Source organism: Pinus tabuliformis, chromosome 4_2, assembly GCF_031772625.1.
Source record: "Pinus tabuliformis cultivar Carrire ecotype Pingquan chromosome 4_2, CPIR1, whole genome shotgun sequence".
NCBI lineage: Eukaryota > Viridiplantae > Streptophyta > Pinopsida > Pinales > Pinaceae > Pinus > Pinus tabuliformis.
The window spans coordinates 275,433,002-275,444,618 of record NC_142304.1 but is presented as its reverse complement, the minus strand read 5'-3'; the positions used below and the strand labels follow the sequence as shown (position 1 = coordinate 275,444,618).

Here is an 11,617-nt window from a genome sequence, read left to right as displayed (position 1 = left end):
ATCCTATAAAATTTGGGTGAATCATTTTTAGAAAAAATGGAAATTGGCAAGTCTCTTTTTTGGAAAAAGCATGAAAAATTAGCCCATATGCAAAATTTAGCCCCTAAATTTTTTCTTTCCTAGATTTTGAGGTGACATATGTTGGGGCTGAGGTGGACGTATAATAGGGTGATTTGTATCGAGCTCTCAAGCCTTCGAGCCATCGACTTTCAAAGGAGTTAAGTAGAGAAAAACCTACCCTAACATGGCATAAGTATATGGACCCTATCGGGTTCTCAGGCTAGTGGACTATGAAAAAGTCATGAAGGTGAATCCACAACTGAAAATTGACCTAGCATGACATGTATTGGGTGGACCATGAGGCAGGGTGGTCGAGCATCGAGACATTGGGGTATGATGAGTGTAGGAAGATAAGCGTATGGATGATGAGCCTGATGCTAATGGGCCTAGTGTTGAAGGGCTCTTATCAACCTTCAACCATTGGCCCTTGGCCAATTACCTCATACTTTTAACGCACCAACTAGAACAAGAGGGCACAGGTACCCTACAGGCCCCACCTATTGATGGTGTGGCACCACGAGGATTCCATGTGGAACTTATCGATGACGTGGCCTTTTATAATAAGGATGAAATTCTAACGGGCATAAATTTCTATCTTAGACTCATATTGAGGTAAAAATTATATCATCGGAAAGCTCTCGATGAACTCATTGTAATGGTGAAATTAGTTTTAAGAATTAGAAGACTTGAGAAAAAGAGGTTATGTAACCCCATATCCATAACATACCTTAGAGGTCAAGTCAAAACAAGAAGGTAACCATCCTAGAGCCTGGGATGGCACAAGGGAGTGGGAGGTGGTTACAAAGTGGTATCAAAGCAAAGGTTCAAAATTGGACCTGAAGAGGCTCATACAAAATAGATAAAATTTAATATGATAACTTAATTGTTATATGTTTTTCTTTTATACTTACAGTTGATATAATTGTTAGCCTTGATAGATTGATGATATGTCATTTTGTTTTCTAGCATGTATAATTGACATGGGGTTTGATTTTGTGAACAACTTCAGATTTGCATTCTGAGTGTTGACATTCCAAGGTGAAGAGTTAATATATTTCTATTGAGCTAGCACTTGTGTATCTATGTGACAGAACATAAGAAGACACAAATTACAACTGATGTTAGAGGAATGAGAAGCAAAATGGTATATTACAGCATGGACAAAACACATCATGATAATGAATAGGACTCAGTTGGAAAGAGGTCAGAAGAAAATTCCCCTAATTGGATGGATACCCTCAAGAGCGTAAGAGTTGAGTTAAGAAGATGCAAGGAAAACAATGAAAACATTTCTAGAGCACAAGAAAGGTAAGTATAAGTGAATGCAATGATATTTGCACAAATTGTCAGATCTGCAAAGGAAAAAGTAACATGATCCCAACACCAGCTATCTAGGCAGGCACAAATACAAGCAATGTCCATCTAAAATCCAAAAGCTTGGGTTGGAAATCAATGCAAAAGAAGGAAGAAAGTCAAGGAAAAGGCACAAGCAAGCCAATGAAAACAAAGTGAGGGGAGAAACCCCACTCAGTACTCTGTGAAGAGAGACAAATAGCCATGATCAATTGTTTAGTGTTGAAACAAGAAGATGCCACCAACAAAGGAGAAAGAAGACCTCATATTAGAGGACTTCAAGAAAGAAAAGCTCCATGCCTTTGTGGTGAAACAGTGAAGAAGTAGAAGCCTAGTTGTTAGGTTTTAACAAATGCTTCAGAGTTCATGATTGCTTTGAAAACATGAAGGTCAAGGTAGCCATTTTCAACATGAAGGGAAAAACTAATATATGGTGGGAAAATTTGAGAAATGTCAAAAGTGTTAGAGAGAAATAACTAACATGGAGAAAATTTTATAGATTGAAGAGAAAAGTACTTGTATGAGAGGTACTATGATATCCAGATTAAAGAGTTCCATGAGCATAAACTGGGACAACTTACCTTGCATGCTTACACTAACATATTTTTGGAGATGTTGAAGTATGTTCCATATATCAAGGACAATAAGGTAAAGATTCAAAGGCACCTCAGTGGGTTGCCACAATCCTACCAAGACAATATTGAATTCAATGAGCCAAGGACACCACATGAAAGGCCAAGTATTTCTATGATTAGTCCAAACATAGGGTCGAATTATAAACGAATTGGAGAAAGAAGGATAAATCTAGTTTTAAGGGAAAGGACCAAAACTGTAGGAAATAAGCAAATGGGGAAAATTTTCAAGTTCGTCGCACCTATTAAAGGTTAATTCTAGTTAAATTCCACCGCCACGAGTAGAGATCAGCCTAATAAAAGACAAGAGAAGAGGTAAATTTGCCTAGGAGAACGAAATTACAATGTTAGGGATTTGGAGAGAACCACATGTTGAATGAATGCCCTTACCAATAGCATAACAAGAAGCAATTGTACAATGTCCAAGAGGCAACAATTGTGAATGACGCGGCTCAGAGCATAGCTCAAATTTATGTGGCATTGGATAACAGGAAAGCAGATCATCAAGCATCGATGATCAAAATGGAAGGTATGGCTACCAACCAACCTATTTCAATGTTAATCGATCTAGGTTCTAATTTCAGCTATATAAGCCAAAACATTGCAGGGAAGTGTTCTTTGCAAAATAATCCTCATGCAAAGTTGTGGCTACTCCAACTAGCCATGGGAATCAAGTAGAAGGTGGAGAAATTTGTGGATTCATGCCACCTAGAGCTACACAACATCCCCATTACAACATCCTTCAATTTTCTACCACTCAGTTCATATGATGTGTTGATAGGTATGGATTAGTTGGTTTCCCACAAAACTGAAGTGGACAATTATAATAAGTCATTGGAGTGCCTCAACGATGAAGGCATGGAAATAGTATTATAAGAGTTGGTAAATCCTATCTCAGTCAGCAAAACTTCAGTGCGACAAGTGAAGAAATGCAACATGAAGGGATGTGCCCTATATGTGGTTCAAGTGACTAGCGTGCTAGAAAACAATGAGCCACGAATGGAAACCCACCCCATTTTGGAGTAGTTCAACAATGTATTTCAGGATAATGTGACAGGATTTCCACCTAGGATGAAAATTTACTTCTCCATTGATTTGATTCTTGGTTCAATGGAAGTTTCAAAAACTTCATATCACATGACCATGTCGGAGCCGGTAGAGTTAAAGCCATAGCTAAAAGAAATGTTGAATAAGGGATATATCAAATCCATCATGTCACCATGGGGAGCCCCAAAGTTGTTTGTGAAGAAAAAGGATGACATGTTGTGGTTATGCATTGACTACCAACAATTAAATAAATCCATGGTGAAAGGTAAATACTTGTTACCCAAAATGTCTGATCTATTTGATCTGTTGTAACATATTCTTGTCAGAATGATCCAATTAAAAAAATTGGTCCTGTGGCTCTTTCTCATCATTTTTCTCATTACATATTTTATTTTTGTATCACAATTTGTTGTCTTTCTCCTATTTCTCTCATGATCCTCAAATATCCTTTCACCTTTTTAATTTTTATCATTATAAATAATTTATATTTATATGGAAATTTAATAAATATTTTTTTCCTTTCCCCTATTTCTCCCATGATCCTTAAATATCATTTCACCTTTTTAATTTTTATCATTATAAATAATTTATATTTATATAACAATTTTATAAATATTTTATGCCTTTCTCCTATTTCTCTCATAACCCTCAAATATCCTTTCACATTTTTAATTTTAATCATTATAAATAATTTATATTTATATAGCAATTTTATAAACATTTTATATTTTATATATTGAATTATTAATTAATCCTCATGCAAAGTTGTGGCTACTCCAACTAGCCATGGGAATCAAGTAGAATGTGGAGAAATTGGTGGAGTCATGCCACCTAAAGCTACACAACATTCCCATTACAACATCCCTCAATTTGCTACCACTTAGTTCGTATGATGTGTTGATAGGTATGGATTAGTTGGTTTCCCACGAAACTGAAGTGGAATATTATAATAAGTCATTGGAGTGCCTCAATGATGAAGCCGCGGAAATAATACTATAAGGGTTGATAAAGCCAGTCTCAGTCAGGAAATTTTTAGTGCTGCAAGTGAAGAAATGCAACATGAAGGGATATGCCCTATATGTGGTTCAAGTGACCAACGTGCTAGAAAAAAATGAGCCATGAATGAAATCCCACCCCATTTTGGAGTAGTTCAACATTGTATTTCTGGATAAAATGACAGGATTGCCACCTAGGATGAAAATTGACTTCTCCATTGAGTTGATTCTCGGTTCAATGCAAGTTTAAAAAACTCCATATCACATGAGCATGTTAGAGCTAGTAGAGTTAAAGCTATAGCTAAAAGAAATTTTGAATAAGGGATATATCAGATCCATCATGTCACCATGGGGAGCCCCAATGTTGTTTGTGAAGAAAAAGGATGGCATGTTGTGGTTATGCATTGACTACCAACAATTAAATAAATCCATTGTGAAAGATAAATACTTGCTACCCAAAATGTATGATCTATTTGATCTATATTGTAACATATTCTTGTCAGAATGACCCAATTAAAAAATTTGGCCATGTGGCTCTTTCTCATCATTTTTCTCATTACATATTTTATTCTTGTATCACAATTTGTTGTCTTTCTCCTATATCTCTCATGATCCTCAAGTATCTTTTCACCTTTTTAATTTTTATCATTATAAATAATTTATATTTATATGGCAATTTTATAAATATTTTCTGCCTTTCTCCTATTTCTCTCATGATCCTTAAATATCCTTTCACCTTTTTAATTTTTATCATTATAAATAATTTATATTTATATAACAATTTATAAATATTTTATGTCCTTCTCCTATTTCTCTCATAACCCTCAAATATCATTTCACCTTTTTTATTTTAATCATTATAAATAATTTATATTTATATAGCAATTTTAGAAATATTTTATGCTTTGAAATTATTAATTAATCCTCATGCAAAGTTGTGGCTACACCAACTAGCCATGGGAATCAAGTAGAAGGTGGAGAAATTGGAGTCATGCCACCTAAAGCTACACAACATTCCCATTACAACATCCCTCAATATTCTACTACTCACTTTGTATGATGTGTTGATAGGTATGGATTAGTTGGTTTCCCACAAAACTGAAGTGGACTATTATAATAAGTCATTGGAGTTCCTCAACGATGAAGGCGTGGAAATAATACTATAAGGGTTGATAAAGATTGTCTCAATCAGGAAAATTTTAGTGTTGCAAGTGAAGAAATGCAAGATGAAGGGATGTGCCCTATATGTGGTTCAAGTGACCAGCGCATTAGAAAACAATGAGCCATGAATGGAAACCCAACCCATTTTGGAGTAGTTCAACGATGTATTTCCGGATAAAGTGACATGATTGCCACCTAGAATGAAAATTAACTTCTCCATTGAGTTGATTCTCAGTTCGATGCAAGTTTTAAAAACTCCATATCACATGAGCATGTCGGAACTAGTAGAATTAAAGCTATAGATGAAAGAAATGTTGAATAAGGGATATATTAGATCCATCATGTCACCATGGGGAGCCCCAACGTTGTTTGTGAAGAAAAAGGATGCCATGTTGTGGTTATGCATTGACTACCAACAATTAAATAAATCCATGGTGAAAGATAAATACTTGCTACCCAAAATGTATGATCTATTTGATCTATTGTAACATATTCTTGTCAGAATGAACCAATTAAAAATTTTGGTCATGTGGCTTTTTCTCGTCATTTTTCTCATTACATATTTTATTCTTGTATCACAAATTGTTGTCTTTCTCCTATTTCTCTCATGATCCTCAAATATCTTTTCACCTTTTTTATTTTTATCATTATATATAATTTATATTTATATGACAATTTTATAAATATTTTCTGTCTTTCTCCTATTTCTCCCATGATCCTTAAATATCCTTTCACCTTTTTAATTTTTATCATTATAAATAATTTATATTTATATAACAATTTTATAAATATTTTATGCCTTTCTCCTATTTCCCTCATAACCCTCATATATCCTTTCACCTTTTTAATTTTAATCATTATAAATAATTTATATTTATATAGCAACTTTATAAATATTTTATATTTTATATTTTGAAATTATTAATTAATCCTCATGCAAAGTTGTGCTTACTCCAACTAGTCATGGGAATCAAGTAGAAGGTGGAGAAATAGGTGGAGTCATGCCACCTAAAGCTACACAACATCCCTCAATTTGCTACCACTCGGTTTGTATGATGTGTTGATAAGTATGGATTAGTTGGTTTCCCACAAAACTGAAGTGGGCTATTATAATAAGTCATTGAAGTGTCTCAATGATGAAGGCGTGGAAATAATACTATAAGGGTTGTTAAAGCATGTCTCAGTCAGGAGAATTTCAGTGTTGCAAGTGAAGAAATGCAACATGAAGGGATGTGCACTATATGTGGTTCAAGTGACCAGCGTGCTAGAAACGAATGAGCCACGAATGGAAACCCACCCCATTTTGGAGTAGTTCAACGATGTATTTCCGTATAAAGTGACAGGATTGCCACCTAGGATGAAAATTGACTTCTCCATTGAGTTGATTCTCAGTTCAATGCAAGTTTCAAAAACTCCATATCACATGAGCATGTCGGAGCTAGTAGAGTTAAAGCTTTAGTTGAAAGAAATGTTGAATAAGGGATATATCAGATCCATCATGTCACCATGGGGAGCCCCAACGTTGTTTGTGAAGAAAAAGGATGGCGTGTTGTGGTTATGCATTGACTACCAACAATTAAATAAATCCATGGCAAAAGATAAATACTTGCTACCCAAAATGTATGATTTATTTGATATGTTGTAACATATTCTTGTGACCCAATTAAAAAAAATTGGCTGTGTGGCTCTTTCTCGTCATTTTTCTCATAAATATTTTATTCTTGTATCACAATTTGTTGTTCTCCTATTTCTACCATGATCCTTAAATATCATTTCACCTTTTAATTTTTATCATTATAATAATTCTTATTTATATAACAATTTTATAAATATTTTTCGTCTTTCTCCTATTTCTCTCATAACCCTCAAATATCCTTTCACCTTTTTATAATAATTTTATTAATATTTTGAAATTATTAATCAAATGTTGTTTATTATTTTGATCCTCAAATATCTTTTTATCATTATAAATATTTTATTAATATTTTGATTATCAAATATTCTCACACTTTTTTATAATGATTTTATTAATATTTTTATCATTTTTTACACATGGAAAAATCATCATTTTCATTGAAAATATCAGAAAATTACATGTTGCAGATGCTAATAGCATATGTAGAATAGTGGACATAAGCCACTTACAGTGTAAAACTCCGAAAGGAGTACCCATCAAAAGCCCTAAAAATGGGTTTCGAATCAATACAATAAACGGGTTGAAGACCCTAGCATATCATGTATAGAACAAGAGATTAAAACCCTAAAGAGGGAAAACAAAAACTGGCAAAAACCTGAGACATATAGAACAAGAGCTTAAAACCCTAAAGAGGGAAAACAAAAACTGGCAAAAACCTGTGTCTCAGAGACATACGCTCCGCCAAGGCAAAACTACCAAAAGCCAGAGTATAATCGGGGCACAAGCTGCCCAGTGACCCGAAACAAATAGCCCAGGAACAGTCCTGCAGCAGGAAGCAGGGCATAAACCCCAAACCCTCTACAACCTCAAAATAAAATCAGTAGTGCATCACCAGGATAGCGCCCATGACGGCGACGACAATGAGGTCGCACCATCTAGACCACGAACAACAAACCCCGACACCAAACCACACAGGCAAACACGTAATACTCCTGCAAAAATACAATGACCACTGCGAACGAAAGCTCTGGAAACCTGGTCAAGAAAGAAAGGCATGAACCAGGGGAAGGGGAAGAGGCAGCCAAGGCAACCGCCGCTCCCCCACTCCCTCAAGCTGACACAAAGTATCTCTGCTACTCAGCCTCAATAGCAGCAAGCAGAAGTGTCCGGAGACCCGTCCATGAAACAAAAAAAGGCACGAATCAAAGACAAAAGTGGCTAGGGTTCAGCGTCCTCGCTCCCTCAACTCTCTCCTCCATCAATATTTTTATCATTTATTATTATAATAACTTTATTAATATTTTGAAATTATTAATTAAATATTATTTTTTTATTTTTTATCATTTTTTATTATAATAACTTTATTAATATTTTGAAATTATTAATTAAATATTATTTCTTATTTTTATCCTCAAATATCCTTTCGCCTTTTTAATTTTTGTTACTAAAAATAATTTATATCCATTCACCTTTACTATAAATTAACCTTTTTAATTTTTATTATTATAAATAATTTACATCTTTTCAACTTGATTATAAAAAATTTATATATTAAATAATTTACATCCTTTCAACTTATTATAGAATTATATTAAGCGTTAAAAGGAGGGTAATAGTACACACGGGTCATGGATGAACTTAAAAAAGGTATGATGTGTATAAACATTCTTTCACCCAGTCGATGTGGGATAATTCCCCACGACGAAACACACATAAAAGGAGAAACCAAGCTTCTGTGTAGTCATTTATCAATCAAATCGACAACAGTTAATCCTTCAGGTGTCTACCGATGAAATCAATGTTTACAGTTTGATTGAGGAACCCCCGCTTTCGAGCTTTAACGGAGGGAGAGGGTCTGCTATGGGTTGTTTTTCCAAACATACTGTGGCTACACGACAGCGTTTCATTGGAGCGAAACCCCCCAGTTCAAAACCGCATACCACCTTACACCCCCTCCGCAATCAGTTTATGCTTTCCAAGGTTTCTTCCCACGCAGGGAGTGTATGACAAAGCACGCATTCAAATCACCAGATCAGATAATTTGCAATGGAAATTGGTTACAGGAAGCATGAGATTTCTCTGTCGTAATAGATGCAATCCTTCATCCATGTCGTGTTCGGTGGACTGGAGTCGATGAAATTCATCGGGATTACATCAATTGGAACATAAATTTGAATTTTTGATAGGCTGAAATGACTCAACAACCGGAAGAAATCTCCGGGCTAGAAACACACCATACCAGAATAACCAGGTTGGAATTTCATATTTCTTGGCTGGCAATGGAAAAACCCTTGGGAATCATTATGGGAGACTTACTGAACGCAGAGCTTGGAACAATGGATCAAGATGAGTCGCCTGAAGTTGATATCGGGGTGGTCTCAATGATTTTATCTGTTATTTTACATCATAAAGATTGCACCGAGCAATGGGCTTGGGAACAGGGAGTTAATATCTTTGTAAAATTGTTGAATGCTGGTATGGAATTTGTGCAAATTAGAGCCACAATTATGCTTGGGAGAATAGCAAAATTTGCTCCAGAGGACATTTTAGAACAAACAGGGGAATAATTTGGGTTCTAGTATTGGAGATTCTAGAACCATTCCCATCCTTGTAAGACTCTTGCTAAAATATGAAGGGAGAATGCAGAGGGTGGTGGTCAAGGCTTTGAGAGAGCTTGTCGTATGTACACAGAGTAATCAAGTGATTATGGCTAGGAGTGGAGCACAAGTAATAATGAATCTTATAGCTTCATCCCCTGATTATGTAAACAAAATCGCTGCAGAAATATTGACTTCATTAACACAGTTGAAGGACGTTCGACGAGAAATACCTAGTTTGGTTGGAATCCCCATATTTATCCAGTCAGCTAGATTAGGCAAAATTGCATCTAGAGTCAGGTCAACTCAAGCAATTGGACAACTAGGAGTCACCAGAAGGGTCAGAAGGATGCTTGTGAATATAGGTGCTATTCCTGTGTTGACTGAGATGCTAACATAAAATGATTTGGATGCAAAGCTTGTTGTCGGGAATGCTCTTGGAATAATATTGGCCCGTGTTGATTATCTTAGGCCCGTTGCTCAGTTGCAGAAGAGAACCTATAGCTGTAGCTACGGATGTTGTATGGGATCTCTCTAGCTACAAACATTCTATCTCTATTGTCAGAGCTTCAGGTGCAATCCCTCTACTTCTGAGACTGTTGAAGAATGAGAATGATGATGTTAGAGAGAAGGAATCTTGCGTTGTTGCACAATTGAGTTATGATTGTGGTGACACACTAGCATTAACAGAGGTTGGGGCCATCCCCATACTTCTGTCATTGTTTCAGAATGAATTAGAAGAGCTCAAAGACAATTTTGCTGAAGTTCTGATCAATTTATCACAGAACCCATTCCCTTGTCTTTCAATGGGTCTGGGCTGCAAAATTTTTGGCTCAATAACCAGGATGCACCTTCTCTCTCAGGTCCAATTGATCTGTTGGGTACAATGCAGTCTTGGAAACAATTGTAATTGCTTATGAATTGAAGGCTTTATTATCCTGAGAACTCAACCTAAATTACATTTGATTTCTTTTGGAAGCCTGGTTCATTTTGGAAACTTCAATCACCATAGTTTCTTCCTCCTGAAAGTGAAGAAATCATCCTCTAGAAAACCTATCAGGCATTGAGAAGGGCTTTTCAGGGTCTTGGCATTGAAGCAAAATATTTGGAGGAGCATCTACAATTCTTGAGGGTACATGGTTATTTGGTTCAACTCTCCTCCATGGGATGCTTTGTGGAATTTACATTTGTTGGAATTATTCAATGATCATATTTTGAAGTTGCATTTCTCTACGGTTCTGTATAAGAAACTTTAAGAGAAAGTGCCGACAATGGACGATCTTGTTGAGGTAAACCCAAGTCTTGTGAAGGGCTCAAAACAATTCTTGCAATTTGATGATAATATCGAGGTATAGTTTGGAGTTTATATAAATAAAGTCTTTAGTAGAAGCTTCCAAGTATCAGTGCAAGATATTTGGGGAATTCATCAACATTGAGCTTAAGGAGAATGGAAGTTATTTTGCTATTACCAGGAAAAACTGAAAATAATATGTTGACCAGTGTACTAAATATTTTCTTAAGACTTTAATAACATCATCATTTGATGCATTCAAAAGGGAATTTCAAAATTATGCAAAGGTTGAGTATTGAAACTATTCCAGCCAGTTGAACTGGAACATTTGATTTTCAGCAGTCTCGTCTGTGATTCGAAGTGCGGGAGAAACATATAGCATGTGAAGATGGTTATAAAAGTAATATTGATGTCATCTGTGCTTTTTTTCCTGGGAGTAGTTCATTCACTAATGAGGAGAACAAAAGAAAGTTTCCTTTCTTTGTCCAATTAAGGGGCTTGCAAACTTCAGATTTGTCATCTCTAAGAATGATTCACATTCTAACAGGTTACCCAGTGCTCATACTTGTTTTAATCATTTAATGTTGCCTGGATATGAAAGTAAAGAATCATATAAGAGGCCGGGCCAGTCGGGCCAGTAACAGTGGATATTTTTACAAGGCATGGCAGAGTACAGTGGTTTCATAAAGTTGAGTACATTTGTTGAAGATATGTTGTTACCGAATCAAGTTTGAGTTTATCCCTGGGAATTTCTACAAAAACTTTCTACCATTTCCAGATTTCCCGCGACAAATTCGATATTTTATTTATTTTTAGTTTATTGATTAGGATTTTATTCCTCAAAG

The 11,617-nt window shown here is 35.5% G+C and overlaps 1 long non-coding RNA gene and 1 pseudogene across 1 annotated transcript; one reads left to right on the top strand and one right to left on the bottom strand.

Annotated features, from left to right (window-relative positions):
- Positions 1-7,301: 7,301 nt before the first annotated feature.
- Positions 7,302-8,131, bottom strand: LOC149169054 (uncharacterized). Its single transcript, XR_016259362.1, has 2 exons — positions 7,601-8,131; positions 7,302-7,539 (listed from the first exon to the last, which is right to left on the bottom strand). It is a non-coding gene; the product is annotated as an uncharacterized LOC149169054 (long non-coding RNA).
- A 1,032-nt stretch (positions 8,132-9,163) lies between these two features.
- On the top strand, positions 9,164-10,401 carry LOC149169053 (uncharacterized; annotated as a pseudogene).
- Positions 10,402-11,617: the final 1,216 nt, after the last annotated feature.